Source organism: Protopterus annectens, chromosome 6.part0 (assembly GCF_019279795.1).
Source record: "Protopterus annectens isolate FY-2018-M chromosome 6.part0, PAN1.0, whole genome shotgun sequence".
NCBI lineage: Eukaryota > Metazoa > Chordata > Ceratodontiformes > Protopteridae > Protopterus > Protopterus annectens.
In genome coordinates this window covers 1,086,936,765-1,086,953,248 of record NC_056737.1, presented here as the reverse complement: position 1 = coordinate 1,086,953,248, position 16,484 = coordinate 1,086,936,765, and the positions used below count along the sequence as shown (strand labels likewise).

Sequence of the window (16,484 nt, the reverse complement as noted above, 5' to 3'; positions counted from 1 at the left end):
GTATTTTTCTTTGTACACCTTTTTGTGTTGCTGCTGCTGTTGACATGGGCTAGTATTCATGAATGTGTATCACTAATATTTGAAGAATTTGTTGTGTGAGGCAGTTGAGCTCGAATGTAAGCAGATATGTAATAGACATTGCTTTAGAACTGCCCACCCTGTGCACGGTAGCAACATGCTGTAATCATCACTGTACTGCAGAGACTGTAGGTCTGTGAATCACAGATTTGGTTTCTCTGGTTTCCATTTGTTTCCTCTCCAAGAGTCAGTGAAGGCCCCAGTTTCAGTATTATTGTCTCTAGAAAACGCTTTCTATATGAGACTGGAAGTCTTATTTCTTGTCTGTGGAAGGGGATTAATGTTTAATAAGTGTCACATTTAGGATTTTTGGAAAATTAACTCCGTCAAACTGGGAGGTATTGTACATTAACTAGCCACAGTTTGGTTTCTACAATCTTTATTTTCAAGACTAGCGTTTTTAAGCTGGTTACAGGTATGATACGCTCCTTAGCTCCTTCCTTATTAAAGCACTGTGGTGGTGCTGCGGTAGCGTTATCGCCTCACAGTAAGACGCTGTCCGGTTCGACTCTCAGCTAGAGCATCTTCTGCATGGAGACTTGCGTGAATGGGCGTACCTTCGTTGATGGTTGTGCATCAGGGCTGGCAACTCGGCACGTAAAAATCAACTGCCAATCAGTAGCAGAATGGAGTTCCGCTGTGGCGACCCCTAACCAGGAAAAGCCGAAAGACACAACAACAACATCAATAAGACATGCTGAAGGGGGTTAACAAGGGTGCCAGCTCTCTGTTGCAACGTATATGCGTGCACACACGTGGTGTTACACAAACTGCAGGTTTCAGAAAATAAACTGTTTTAAGACTAAAACTGCATACTTCTACTTCCTATTTATTAAAAATACACTTATTAAAGGCTACATCTTATTTTTCATTTTAGTATTAGGATTTCACTGTGGATTTTAGTGTAGATCACATGTATATAACAGGAGGAAGACTGGGGGGGTAGTATAGGTTGTGTATGTGACTGCAGTTGTATAAAGTACATTTCTTCATTCTCAACTTTCTCTTGATATTGTTTTGTTACACTTACTTTTGGATGTAGCTGGTCAAGGGCATTTTTTGTAACAGAAATGTCAGTTTTACTGGGAACAACATGGACCTTTAATGGAAGTAGTGAAGAGTGTTCTTACCTTAGTTCTTTCAGTACTCTTCAAATCACAGGATCTTAGAACGTGTCACCTTTGCAAAAATAACTTGTATTACATAAGACTGAGTACACAGAGCCTCATTTCAGAAGTTCTCAAGCTCATAAACAGTGCAAGACAGTTCATATTTTTAAAAAAAATCATCTCTCTGCAGAATTGCAAGCCCCCTGTAACTTTCTCTAGTGGGACAAGACTTCCACAACACTTAAACTTCCAGCAGGATGAAAGTGCTCATCTGTACCCGGAAGACCAGGTCCTAAGAAGATGACATAGATCAACTTACAGTATTATCAGATCAAAGAAGGCTTTTTATTCAGTCAGCTAGAAGAGAGTTGAAAGGAAGGCCCAACTCCCTCAACAAAAAGACCTAGAAAAAAATCAAAAGCCACAAGGCCAAAGAGGAGTCCTTATTAGGAGTCATAGGTTCATAGGTGTTTACTAGGCTAACAACCACAAGGGCCTTTTTAAGCCTAGCCATGCATCCCAAATCTCTAACTGGTTTTGCTTCCCTTGATGAGTGTAAGCATGGGCCTGGGAGATGAACCATTTACAGGTTATCTGTGTCCATTAGAGACACAGGTGCCAAACTAGGGTTGAATTTCCGGTTTTCCATCCAGTTGCACTTGAACTGGATTAGGGAGGAACTCTGATTCACATGGATGGGGAGCCTGTTCCATAGACAAGGTAGTCTCTGGGATACATACCTATCTTTCCAGCAGATCCTGTTTATATCATAGGCAAGGTTTAAGACTTTAGAATGGGTAATTCTGGTGCTGTTGGTTTTGTGGATGTGCAGGAGGTCCATTAGACTGGGGTCTGACAATGCCATGTATGCCAGGCATAGATCTCCCCTCAAAAGCCTATAGGAGACAGAATATAGAAATAGGGCCTTGAGGCTGTCTGCATAGGACATATTACTTACGGCCCTGTATGCTTTTAGTGAGGAACCTCTGTGGACATTCCAGTTGTTAGATATGCCTGGTTAGGTACATACCAGAGGGGGCATTGTAGTCAGTGATAGGCTTTGATGAATGCTGAATCCAATGGAACAATGACTTCCTTGGACTTAGATGCCATACCTTTGTTTATAAGTTGTGCAACATAGAATGATTTCCTCACCACTGTAGGCACGTGATGATCAAAGGCTAGATTACTATCTGTGTGTGTCCCTAAATCCCTGACTACTGGGTCAACTCTAAGGGGTGTGTTGTCAATATGACAGTTACCAGAGATGGATAACTTCCCAAAGGATACTATTATGTATTTCTTGGTATTTAGTTTTAATCCATGGCTCTGACACAAGTTGTTTGTGTCAGCCCTTCCTGCAGAACATTTATGTCAGTGTGAGTTTCAGTGACAGCTCCTAATTTGCAGCCATCTGTACATTTAGTCAACCAGAGATCACTGACATTGGCCTTGACTTCTGAGAAGTAAATGCCAAAAAATGCGGCCCAAGGACTGATCCCTGAAGGACTGCACTTGTGACTAGCCTCTTTAGAGGTGGACTCCCAATTCTAACTTCCTGTGTTCTGTCAGTGAGCCAGTTGGCTATCCACTGGGTGACATATGCATTTGTACCTAACCTCTTGAGTTTGTCAACAATGCCCGAGTTGGGTATTGTGTCAAATGCCTTGGCCAGGTCATGGTAGGCAGTTTGAACGATTTTGCTCTCATCCATTGCTCTGGTGACTTTCTCAAAGAAGCCCACCAGGTTGAGTAGGGATGATCTGCCCTTGACGAAACCAAACTGAGTTGGGTCCAGTGTCTGGAGGTTTTAATATCTCTTTTGATCATCTCCATGGTAATTCTTTCCATGACTTTACATACAAGACTAGTGAGACTTATGGGTGTGTAGTTTCCAGGGTCTGTAGAGATGGTCCACCTTTGTGCAGAGGGATGACTGTTGCCTTTCTCCATTCATGAGCAAAAACATAAAAAACTAAACTTTAACCCACTCACATTCATCTCATCCCTCAAAGAATATAACTGGCATCCTCTAAAGTACCACAGTCTTGATGACGCAGTTGAATTTTTTAATACTACCTTCCTGAGCATCCTTAATTACCACGCTCCCATAAGACTTTCCAGAACCAAAGCACAACCCTCCCCATGGCTTCAGAAAACCACTAAGTCAGAAATGAAAAACAAGGATAAAGCCTGGGAGCACTGATGCAAAACCAAAACCCCCTCATCTAGACAGAAATTCCTAGAACTATGCAATAGAGTCAAAAAGCTAATAAAACAGGACAAATTCCAATACTACCAGTTTGTCCTAGACTCCTCCCAACACAAGCCCAAACAATTCTGGTCCTCCATAAACTCCATTTTCCACCCAGGTAAAGTCAGTACCCCTCCTACTAACATCCCTCACTCCTCCGAAAATATTGCTACCTCATTCAACACACACTTCACCCAAACCATACTATCATTAGCTAGACAACACAACGCCCCTCCCCTCCAACCCACACCTTCAACTAGTAATCTCCCCACTGTCTTCTCTTTTTCTCCTGTTCCTACGTCCAACATAAAAAAAGCTCTTAACTAAACTTAAGCCCACCAAATTAGCAGCAGACAGCCTCCCAAGTGAATACCTACAAATCGCAGCTGATGCTCTAGCCTACCCAGTATCCATCTTGATTAACTGATCTCTGTCAGAAAGTTACATTCCTACACTATGGAAAGTATCACATATAATTCCCCTCCATAAAGGCAGCCCCTCCACAGAACTAACCAATTACCGCCCCATAGCTATTCTCTCTCCAGTCTCCAAAATACTAGAGAGATGCATTTACTCTTAAGTCTTAGAATACCTCCTTTCCAATACTCAGCATGGTTTCCGACCAAACCCATAGCACCACCACTGCCTTACTGTCCTTTACTAACACTATCCTTCAGCATAAAAACAATGGCTATCTCTCCTCTGCTACTTTCCTAGACCTATCTAAAGCATTTGACATGGCCCCACACAAACAACTCATCTCTGTCCTCAATAACCTATCCTTCTCTCAGTCAGTCACCAACTGGTTCCAGAGTTACCTGTCTGACTGCCAACAATCTGTTGTATGGCAGAATGACATATCTCCCCAACTACCTGTCTCTATAGGGGTTCCCCAAGGATCCATCCTTGGATCCTTACTCTTCTCTGTTTTCACCAATAATCTAGCCTCTGCCACTAAACATGGCACACTCATACAATATGCAGATGATTCAACCATCATCTGCTCAGCTCAGTCCCTACCCAAACTGCAAAAAGTCACACAGGAAGCCTTTTTCTCTGTTGAAACTTGGTTATCCGATGCCCAATTAATACTCAACCCGAACAAAACTTAACTACTCATCTTCCAACCCACCAAACCTACTCAAAACAACTCTCACTTTAACATCACAGCCAAAGACAACTCCACTATACACCCAACAGAACACACCAAATTGCTAGGAGTGGAAATAGACAAACTAAAATTTGACATTTCACATATCCATGACCATAAACAAAGTACACACAAAACTTAGGAGCGTTATACAGAAAGAAGCAACTTTTCACGAAAGCAGCAAAGATTTCAGTAGCAAATTCCCACCTTATCTCCACCCTACTTTATGCCTCTCCAATATATACCAACCTAAGGCAATGCGATCTAAACAAGCTCATGACCTGCTACAACAAAATCGCCAAATTCGCCACAGGGGCATTCTGCCGTAGTCACCACTGTCTCTCACTTGCTGAACTGGGCTGGCTTGAACTCCCTCACCTCCTTCAATTGTATCAACTCACACTCGCCCACAAACTAGTAAACCATCCACTAAAAGTCCCATCCCTCCAGAATCTACTCCAACCCTATCGCACCACCAGACCACTAAAATCCAGCAACAAAAATCACTTACAGGTCACTAAAGCCAATAACTCTGCTGGAGAAGCACTATTCTCTTGCGCCATAGCCAAATTATGGAACTCCCTCCCACCCACAATCACCTCCGCACCATCATGCACCCACTTCAAAACTTTACTAAAAGTGCACCTAAAAAACATGCTGGCTATACCCTTGCAACTCCCCCTCTAATATCACCCACCACCTCTCTTTCCACCCCACTAACTACCTTGATTATAGCAAGCTCGGATGCTCATAAGCCTAACTACTTATTATACAGCAGGAACTTCTTATTGTAACAATTGTTAATTTCTGTTATGTACTTTGCAGATGATAAAGATTCTAGTTGTCTACTGATGTACTATGTTCTTCATCTGTAACTGTTTGTAATTGTTAATTGCTATGTTGATCAAGTTTTTAATTGTGATGTAAATCCAATGTAACTACTGTCTGTATATTTTAACTGTGGAGCTTTTCTCCCCGGGCATCCGCTGAAAATGGACCTACGTCCAGTTTTAGTATTAGGATTTCACTGTGGATTTTAGTGTAGATCACATGTATATAACAGGAGGAAGACTGGGGGGGTAGTATAGGTTGTGTATGTGACTGCAGTTGTATAAAGTACATTTCTTCATTCTCAACTTTCTCTTGATATTGTTTTGTTACACTCAAGGGCATTTTTTTTGTAACAGAAATGTCAGTTTTACTGGGAACAACATGGAACGTTAATGGAAGTAGTGAAGAGTTTTCTTACCTTAGTTCTTTCAGTAATCTTCAAATTACAGGATCTTCGAACGTGTCACCTTTGCAAAAATAACTTGTATTACATAAGACTTGAGTACACAGAGCCTCATTTCAGAAGTTCTCAAGCTCATAAACAGTGCAAGACAGTTCATATTTAAAAAAAAAATCATCTCTCTGCAGAATTGCAAGCCCCCTGTAACTTTCTCTAGTGGGACAAGACTTCCACAACACTTAAACTTCCAGCAGGATGAAAGTGCTCATCTGTACCCGGAAGACCAGGTCCTAAGAAGATGACATAGATCAACTTACAGTATTATCAGATCAAAGAAGGCTTTTTATTCAGTCAGCTAGAAGAGGGTTGAAAGGAAGGCCCAACTCCCTCAACAAAAAGACCTAGAAAAAATCAAAAGCCACAAGGCCAAAGAGGAGTCCTTATTAGGAGTCATAGGTTCATAGGTGTTTACTAGGCTAACAACCACAAGGGCCTTTTTAAGCCTAGCCATGCATCCCAAATCTCTAACTGGTTCTGCTTCCCTTGATGAGTGTAAGCATGGGCCTGGGAGATGAACCATTTACAGGTTATCTGTGTCCATTAGAGACACAGGTGCCAAACTAGGGTTGAATTTCCGGTTTTCCATCCAGTTGTCCAAGTTGCACTTGAACTGGGTTAGGGAGGAACTCTGATTCACATGGATGGGGGAGCCTGTTCCATAGACAAGGTAGTCTCTGGGATACATACCTATCTTTCCAGCAGGTCCTGTTTATATCATAGGCAAGGTTTAAGACTTTAGAACGGGTAATTCTGGTGCTGTTAGTTTTGTGGATGTGCAGGAGGTCCATTAGACTGGGGTCTGACAATGTCATGTATGCCAGGCATAGATCTCCCCTCAAAAGCCTGCAGGAGACAGAATATAGGAATAGGGTCTTGAGGCTGTCTGCATAGGACATATTACTTACGGCCCTGTATGCTTTTAGTGAGGCCTACATTCCAAAACTTTTGCCACCAAACATGGCACACTCATACAATACGCAGATGATTCAGCCATCATTTGCTCAGCTCAGTCCCTATCCAAACTGCAAAAAGTCACACAGGAAGCCTTTTCCTCTGTTGAAACTTGGTTATCCGATGCCCAATTAATACTCAACCCAAACAAAACTAAACTACTCATCTTCCAACCCACCAAACATACTCAAAACAACATCACAGCCAAAGACAACACTACTATACACCCAACAGAACACACCAAATTGCTAGGAGTGGAAATAGACAATAAACTAAAATTTGACATTTCACATATCCATGACCATAAAAAAAGTACACACAAAACTTAGGAGCGTTATACAGAAAGAAGCAACTTTTCACGAAAGCAGCAAAGATTTCAGTAGCAAATTCCCACCTTATCTCCACCCTACTTTATGCCTCTCCAATATATACCAACCTAAGGCAATGCGATCTAAACAAGCTCGAGACCTGCTACAACAAAATCGCCAAATTCGCCACAGGGGCATTCTGCCGTAGTCACCACTGTCTCTCACTTGCTGAACTGGGCTGGCTTGAACTCCCTCACCTCCTTCAATTGTATCAACTCACACTTGCCCACAAACTAGTAAACCATCCACTAAAAGTCCCATCCCTCCAGAATCTACTCCAACCATATTGCACCACCAGACCACTAAGATCCAGCAACAAAAATCACTTACAGGTCACTAAAGCCAATAACTCTGCTGGAGAAGCACTATTCTCTTGCGCCATAGCCAAATTATGGAACTCCCTCCCACCCACAATCACCTCCGCACCATCATGCACCCACTTCAAAACTTTACTAAAAGCGCACCTAAAAAACATGCTGGCTATACCCTTGCAACTCCCCCTCTAATATCACCCACCACCTTTCTTTCCACCCCATTAACTACCTTGATTATAGCAAGCTCGGATGCCCATAAGCCTAACTACTTATTATACAGCAGGAACTTCTTATTGTAACAATTGTTAATTTCTGTTATGTACTTCGCAGATGATAAAGATTCTAGTTGTCTACTGATGTACTACATTCTTCATCTGTAACTGTTTGTAATTGTTAATTGCTATGTTGATCAAGTTATTAATTGCGATGTAAATCCAATGTAACTACTGTCTGTATATTTTAACTGTGGAGCTTTTCTCCCCGGGCTTCCGCTGAAAATGGACCTACGTCCAGTCGGACACTTCCGGTCAACAAATGTAAATAAATAAATAAATGAGGCACAAAGCCTGTTTGGAGGCTACAGTTAAATAGCAGATGTGATGTGATCCTATCTCGCCTACATTCTCTACAGATGGGTTCGGAGCCGATCCTCGGCTCCGACTCGGCCGCTATACAATAGAACGCAGTCTCTTATTGGCTGAGTTACCTCGTATCCCAGGATGCACCACTACTGCTTCCCCAGATCTCGTTTGCCGCTTCTCAAGCATAGACGTGGTCTCGGACTTGGCTGAGCTAAGTGCCTCTTAGTCAGATTTTTTCTGTCTAGTTTTGGGCTAAAACTTACCCAAAAGCTGTTTTAACAGCTACTTATTGTTGTGTGACTGTGTATTTAAATTTTCTTGTGGTAAAATTGTATTTTTTGTGGTACTTAAGTGGTCCCGTTTAAGTTAGAGGGGCCTTGCCCTATCCTAGGCGTTTTAGTTAGAGTCTAGGCTGTCCTGTGTGACTTATTGTTGTGTAGTTTTTTGTAGTTTGGTGCGTTTGTAGTTAGATAGCCATGTCGAAGGAACATAGACCATCAGGGTTTAAGAAATGTTCAAAATGTAATTATAAAATGTCCATTACGGATGACCATTCTTTATGTGTCTACTGTCTGGGCCCGAAGCACCTCCAAGAATCCTGCAGCGTTTGCCACGCTTTTTCCTCTCGCGTCCTCCAAGAGAGGAAAAATAAGTTGATTTTGAAAGGGCTTATTACCCCTTCCTTTGAAGAAGCCCTATCTTCTTCTTCTTCCCCTTCGAGGAAGAAAAAGTCTTCGCTCCGACCAGCCCGTCGGATCCGCAGCTAAAAAAGTCGCGCGCAGGCTTCTCCGTCGGCTCCACGGACTTCGGAGCCGAGGGCGAACGGTCTGCCTCGATGTCTCAGCCTCGACTCCTCTGACTCCCGAGTCGAGCTCGCGTCCGAGAGGCGAGTCATCTCCATCGGCTCCACTGCCGGAGCCGATGGAGGTTGCCAGCCAGACTCTTCCCTTCGTGCCGAAGTCCACATCGGCTCGAGGGAAATTGCAGTGGTAGTGGAATCCCTCGGTGCCGATACTTCTCGAACCCATACGAGCCGGTCCCCAGTCTTCGGAGCCGGGCGGAGAAGTCGACTCGGACCCAGTCGGTCTCTTCTCGGTCGCCGAGGATGTCTGATTCGATTTAGACAGGGTGCTTCAAAGGCTTTTTCAGTCTCCGTCTTTGCAAATTGATCTCGCTCCAGCCCAGTCGGCTCCGGAGCCGATTTCCCATCCTGTTATCTCGGTTCCTCCTCCAACAGCTTCGCCGCTGGAGTCAGTGTTGGTGGAGCCGGTGGAGGTTGTCGGATCGGTTCCGACCCTACTCCAACCCCGCCTTTGGGTCGGGTTGATGCAGACCTCCTCTGTCGGCCCGGGACGCCAGGACCGATCCTTCGGTTCTGAGCCTCTCGGTGCGTCGGCTGCGGAGTTCCGACTGCTGTTGTGGCCTCGGGGTTGAACCATCCCAGGACTCTGGGGGTCCGCCGAGGCCATGAGGAGTGCCTTGGCCAAATCCTCTGGCCACTTCTACCATCTCACCACCACCTTCCCTTGGCACGGAGACTGGCTCCTTTGCAATCCCCCTGTCTCATGACAGCGGAGCCCTTGGGCCTGAGGTTACCCCATTGGGGTTCCTTCTTCCTGGAGGTCCCTCCAAACGCTTTTGGAGGAACCTCCGAGGAAGAAACAGTGTAAGAGGAAGCACGTCGACTCCCCTGATGAGTCTCTCACCTCGGATACCGACCTTGATGATGCGGAAGGGTCCCCAAGTCGCCCTCGGATGATGTATCCTTTATGGACATCTTGGAGATCCTTAAAGCAACGAGGCGACTGGCAGTCCAAACCCCTTCTGCTGAGGAGTCGGTTTTCCTCAAGGCCTCGGGCACAGCCCTCCGCCTCCTGGGTGTCTCCGCCTTCGATGAGCTTCTGGATTTGATCTCTCGAAGGGTGTGGGAACACCGGATTCTGTTGAACCGGTGCCAGCTCGCCCCAATAAATTCCTTTCGGCTCCCCTGATAAGGACTTTCTTTCGAAGGTGTGGCTGTAGATGCCATGGTGGTGGCATCTGCCACCCAGCAAGATGTGGCAGAGGCTTAACGCGTCCATCCATCCTCCTAATAAGGAGTCTAGGAGCATGGATCGGCACGGGAAGCATACCCTTTCTTCAGCGACCTTTACATTAAGGTCTCTGAACTACTTGACGATTTCACGAGACTGCAGAGGGATCTGGTCAAGGAGCTGGATACCCTCTCCGGTAACTTACCTGAGCAGTTGGCCCAGACGGTTAACTCCCAGTTGGCTACCCTGTCCTCGCTATCCAACTCGCGTCCATGAGGCTCATTTCTTATGCAGCCAAGGAGCGAGCAGCAGAGCGGAACAGGTGTTGCTCTACGGAGACAAGCCTGGCTACGCCTGTGTCACTTTCGGAGGCCTTTAAGTCTTCCTTTGCCGACGCCCCCTTTGATGGGTCCTCACTGTTTGGACCCAAGGTAAAGGACACTTTAACTCGCTGCGAACAGGAGGGTAAGACTAACTGCCGTAGGGGCCCGGTTTTCCACTCCTTTCAGACCTTATCCCAAGACTCGAAGAGGAGGGAAAATGTGGTTCCGTAAGTCTCAAAAGCCTTACTCGTCGCAGCAGAGCGATTCCCCTTCTAGAGACAGAGGAGGGGGAAATTTTTCAGGAGACGCCGTCCCAGAGGCGGAGGCCCCCGCAACACTGGAGACCGAGTCCTTTCGTGGCTCCTCCTCCTTCCAGCATCCGTGAAGGAGTACCGACTGTGCAGCTCCGAGCCAGTCGGGGTCGTTTTCCGAGACACCTAAAGGCCTGGGAAAATATCACTCAGGACCAATGGGTGCTCGAATCATCGCCGAGGTTACACCATTCCTTCTCTCAACCCCCCACCATCCCAAAGAATCCCGGACCCGCCACCCAGTCAACGGGATCATGCAGCCAGCGAAATATCGAAGCTGCTTCAAAAAGGAGTCATCCAACCTGTCCCCGCAGATCAGGCCGGATCAGGAACTTGCTCAAGATTCTTTTTGGTACCAAAAAAGACTGGGGACTTGAGGCCCATTTTGGATCTCAGCAAGTTAAACCGATTAGTGAAAAAGTCCAAATTCCGGATGGTCACCCTGCAATCCATTCTCCCGCTTTTGGAGAAAGGTGTTTGGATGTGCTCCATAGATCTCAAAGACGCCTATTATCACATTCTGATAGATCAGGCGTCGAGGAGACACTTGCGCTTCAGCCTAGGAGACAGTCATTTCCAGTTCTGAGCACTGCCCTTTGGTCTCACCACAGCCCCCAGGGTGTTCACCAAATGTTTGGCGGTGGTGACTGCTCACCTGAGAAGTCTAGGATTCCAGGTGTTTCCATACCTAGACGACTGGCTCCTAACTGCCACCTCCAGGCATCTACTCTTGAAAACTCTAGCAGCCACTATCTCTAGGCAACTCCTTAGGAATCACCTTCAATTGGACAAAATCTGTATTGCTGCCATCTCAGCGTATTCTGTTTATTGGTGCAGAAATAGACTCAAGGCAGATGCGAGTCTATCTTCCTGCGGAAAGGATAGCAACGCTGCAGTCTCAGGTTCGGGCATTACTCCTCAGACGCCGTGCTCCAGAATGGTCCTGCAGCTGTTGGGTTCCATGTTAGCCACCATTCTTCTGGTCCCCTTGGCAAGGTTACATATGAGGATACTCCAGTGGCTCCTATCAGTCCAGTGGTCTTATCAAGACCTTCCCCTCAGTCACCACATATTGATCACAGAGACGTGCAAACAGGATCTTCGTTGGTGGCTTCTTTCCTCCAACCTGAATCTAGGGCTTACCCTTCGTTCCCGCATTCCCCTCGGCCACGTTGACTACAGACACCTCCCAGACAGGGTGGGGGGGACATTATCTGGACAGGTCGGTCCAAGGCACGTGGCACACCGACGAGAGTCTTCTCCACATTAATATCCTGGAAATGAGGGCGGTGCTTTTAACGTTGCAAGCACTGCACGATCACCTCCCCCAGGGTACGATTGCCATTCAGTCCGACAACATGTCGGTAGTCTGGTACTTAAGCAAGGAGGGACCAGGTCTTACCCCCTTTGCAGAGAGGCCATGAAGGTATGGGATTGGGCGATTGCTACCAAACGTTTCCTAGTGGCAACACACATTCCGGGGAGATCCAACGTGATAGCCGACAGACTGAGCAGAACTATTCTCTCCCCTCACGAGTGGTCCTTGAACGACAGAGTGGTAGCACAGATTTTCACGAGATGGGGAGCTCCTTGTTGCGATCTCTTCGCAACTCCCCTCAACGCGAAATGCCAGCAGTTCTTCTCTCTCTCCCCAGTTCCGGGGGAGATCCCCAAGGATGCTCTAGTCCAAGTTTGGCCCCCCGGTCTGCTGTACACTTTCCCACCGGTTCCCCTTCTCCCCAAGGTGATTCAGAAGGCGATTCGCTTGGGAAGCAAAATTATTCTAATCGCCCCATACTGGCCTCGTCAAGTCTGGTTCCCCTTTCTTCACAAATATGCATTGGGGGTCCCTGGTTCCTGGACCAAGTTCCGGACCTCTTGACGCATCAGTCAGGACAGCTCCATCAGTCCCTCCATTCATTGAACTTAGCAGCTTAGCTACTCCTCTTCCGACCATAGTTAGGAGCCATTCTTTCGACCCTGAAGTCATGCATATTTTGTCCTCGGCCCACAAGACTTCTACTAAAAAGATGTATAGCAATAAATGGAAGAGGTTTGCTATTTGGGCCCAACTCCGAGGATTAGACCCTATGACAGCCTCGGTGTCAGAGGTACTGAAGTTTTTAGCTTCCCTGTTCAACCAAGGTTGTTCGGTGTCTACCATCAAAGTTCAATTGGCTGCTATTTCCAATTTTCACGAGAGCGTAGAACCACTTTTAATGAGCAACAAGTTGTGCAAAGCTTTTATTAAAGGAGCTTGGCTTCTACGGCCCCCTATATCTCATCCTGCACCACCGTGGGACCTTAACGTGGTGTTAGGTGCATTAACCTCATCTCCCTTTGAGCCGGCAGCAACCTGTGACTTAAAATTTCTTTCTTGGAAGACTGCTCTAGTTGCTATTACATCAGCCAGGCGAGTTTCAGAACTTCAAGCCCTATGTGTCAAACCACCATACCTGGTATTTCACAAGGATAGAGTATCTCTTAGACCAAACCCATCCTTTATACCAAAGGTTTGTTCTAACTTTTGTTTGCAACAATCACTGGAATTACCGGTCTTTTTCCCTAAGTATTCAAACAGAGCTGAATATACCTTTCACAGCTTAGACGCACAGTCAATTACGTTTCTATTTGGATAGGACACACCAAGCACCAATATCAGTTCATCTGTTTGTGTCCTTTTCGGATAGTAAATTAGGCAAAGCCGTCACAAAAGTCACTATTGCCAAGTGGATCAGAGACTGTATCAGTCATATTTATCTCATTTCAAATAAGGAGCTTATAGTTCCAGTGAAAGCTCATTCTACCAGGGCTATGGCCACTTCGGCAGCCTTTCATTCCAAGCTCTCTATTAGTGACATTTGTGTGGCTGCTACGTGGTCTTCTCTACACACCTTTATTTCTCACTACAAATTGGATGTGGCATCTAGGGGTCGAGCTTCCTTCGGTTCCACGGTTCTCAGGAGCGGTTTCCAGTGAGCCACCCAGGAATTAGGTGCTAGGGATGCTGTCCCATCTGTAGAGAATGTAGGCGAGATAGGATCACATTACATCTTTTAGTTATGTACTTACCATAACTTTAGATGTATGGGATCCATCTCGCCTACATTCCTAATAACCCACCCTCCTTCCCCTGCCTCAGAGACCAGAAGAGACCGGACGATTCGAATTCAACTTCTTCCTCTCTTGAAACACCTGGGAATGTTATAACAATAGTCTATGTGTGTGCATGTAAAAGGACAAACAAGATCTGGGGAAGCAGTAGTGGTGCATCCTGGGATACGAGGTAACTCAGCCAATAAGAGACTGCGTTCTATTGTATAGCGGCCGAGTCGGAGCCGAGGATCGGCTCCGAACCCATCTGTAGAGAATGTAGGCGAGATGGATCCCATACATCTAAAGTTATGGTAAGTACATAACTAAAAGTTCCAGAAGGCCTGATAGGTCATGTTTCATGCTATTTAGAGGCCATCCTGGGCTATTGTCTGGGCCCATTGATGCAGTGCTCCTGCTCTTAGAGACAGCATTAAGGACCTGTTCCTTAGTGATAGTAAGGGGGAGTTATATTTGATGATATTTCCTGAGGGAAGGTTGAGGGGGAGAGAGGAGTAAAGCTGGAGCTGAATTTATCAACCAGGGGGTTTTCTATATCTTCTGGGTCAGTGTAGGTGGCTCCATTTACAATGAGCTCTGCACGCAGTTGTTTATTGCCTTTGAGGTTGCGGACATAGCTAAATAATGCTTTGTGGTTGTCCTTGACAGGCCAAACTTGCCTCAAATTTGACTTTGGTAAATTTATTTTGACCTCTGAGTTGTTTGTTTAGTTTGAGAGTGCTTTTATCCTGCTGGGTGCCGCACCTCCTACTTTTGCCATGATTTTCTTCTGCCTGTTATACAGACAGTTGATTTTGTGATTCCATCAGGGTGGCTTGTTTTTTTTTAGTTAGTTTTGTACTTCTTCGTGGTGGGTACAGCTGCCTCTACGCAGCTATTAACATGCTTGTACAGGGTTTCTGTGAACAGTTCTGCATAGGCAGAAGTGTTCTCAGGGTTTATGGGGCCTTGAAATGTTGCTAGTTTCTCACTTGATTGCCAGAGGTTAGCCTTAGAATAGTTCCTGAATATTCCAGGTTTATCTGGGGGGGGGGGCAGGTTTTATTTTAACTTCAAAGGAGACCATTTTGTGGTCTGACCTTACCAGGGAAAGCATTATAGTAGGGCATGTGCAGCAGTCTCCCATATGGACCAGATCCAGTATGGTTGCACCCCTGGTTGGTATATTGACTACCTGGTCCAGTGAGTTTGTGTTTACAAAAAAAAGTCAGAAAACAGTTCCATTTTATTATTTTAAAAATGACTGAAAAAGAACTGAAGCCATGGGGCACAAAGTGGCCACATGGCACAAAAATTCTTTGTAATGGCTCAAAGACACAGTACCAAGGCGATCTCTTCTAAGACTTCTGAAAAAGACTAGAAGCTTCAGAGCACTGAAAGTCCTCATAAGGAGTCAAAAAATAAATAAAATAAAAAAAAATATATGCCAAAATAGTCTTCTTTAAAGACTTAAAAAAAGCCACATACAGGATGATTAAAAAAAGTCCTTGTTAGGACTCTGAGAAATAGAAAGCAGTGAAAGGGAAAACAAAAATACAAATACAAATCTTTCCAAGCACTAGAGCAACAGTAAGAATGAAGAACAAGACAAAAATACAAGTACAAATCATTTCAAGCACTAGAGCAACAGTAAGAATGAAGAACAAGACAAAAATACAAATACAAATCTTTCCAAGCACTAGAGCAACAGTAAGAATGAAGAGCAAGAATCTTTCTGAAAATAAGGACAAAGGAAGGGTAACATAAGGACAAAGGAAGGGTAATATAAAGCTTAAAATGAGCCCAAGTGGGACAGCTCAAAACCACTTTGACCAGTTTCCCTAATTTAGCTGATTGGATATGGTAAGAGTTCCCGATGACATAGACCTTCGGCCATACTGACTGGACATGGCCGTGGATAAGGAAATTAATAACACTGGAGAAAAAGGCTTGAGAGTGGGCAGGAACTGGAGAGAAAAAGAAAGCATCTAAAACAAGTTTCTGCAAGAATTTAACAGTCATCTTTCCATTCATTTTGAAATTGCATATTGAATACCTGGCTTAGGGAGCTAGGAGGCTTTGTTGCTGCAGTTTTCAAGGGGTGCTGTAGATCAGCTGCTCTTGTGGAGCATATAAGCTGCACAGCTTTGTAATCTCCTTTACCTGTGTTGGCTGCTGCAGCCGTGACCATTATGATGCACACAGTGTAGTTGTGTTGTCTCAACCTATCAGAAAATGTGTAAGGAATGGGATCATTGCTGCAGGGTAAGGTTCCTCCTTCCTGCCCCAGGTACTGTGTGCATGTTCGGTCTTGTAAGTTGTGTACCTATTATTGGATCTGTTTTATACTCTTGTCTGTCTATACTTTAATGACCTGTTGAGGTAGATCATACTTTTTGGGTATAGTTGAAGGTGTATGCTGTTGGCATAAGAAGTAGGCGACTATATTGAGTTCCGTGCAGTTTCCATATTTAGTATTTAGTATTTGAAGTGTTTTTCAGTGCCTGTTTGCTTACCTACTAGTTTGTAATTTGCTGACTTTGTAGACCTGCCCCAATTAATCTTTTAGTGCATTTTCCTTGTCATCTTTCAAAGGGCAGGATTGATTTTGCAGATTGCTTTTTAGCT

The 16,484-nt window shown here is 45.0% G+C and overlaps 1 protein-coding gene across 1 annotated transcript in view; it reads left to right on the top strand.

Moving 5' to 3' along the window:
- Positions 1-16,484, top strand: part of TTC7B (tetratricopeptide repeat domain 7B) — a gene marked incomplete in the record, with an annotated part of 1,939,345 nt that overhangs the window by 826,777 nt on the left and 1,096,084 nt on the right.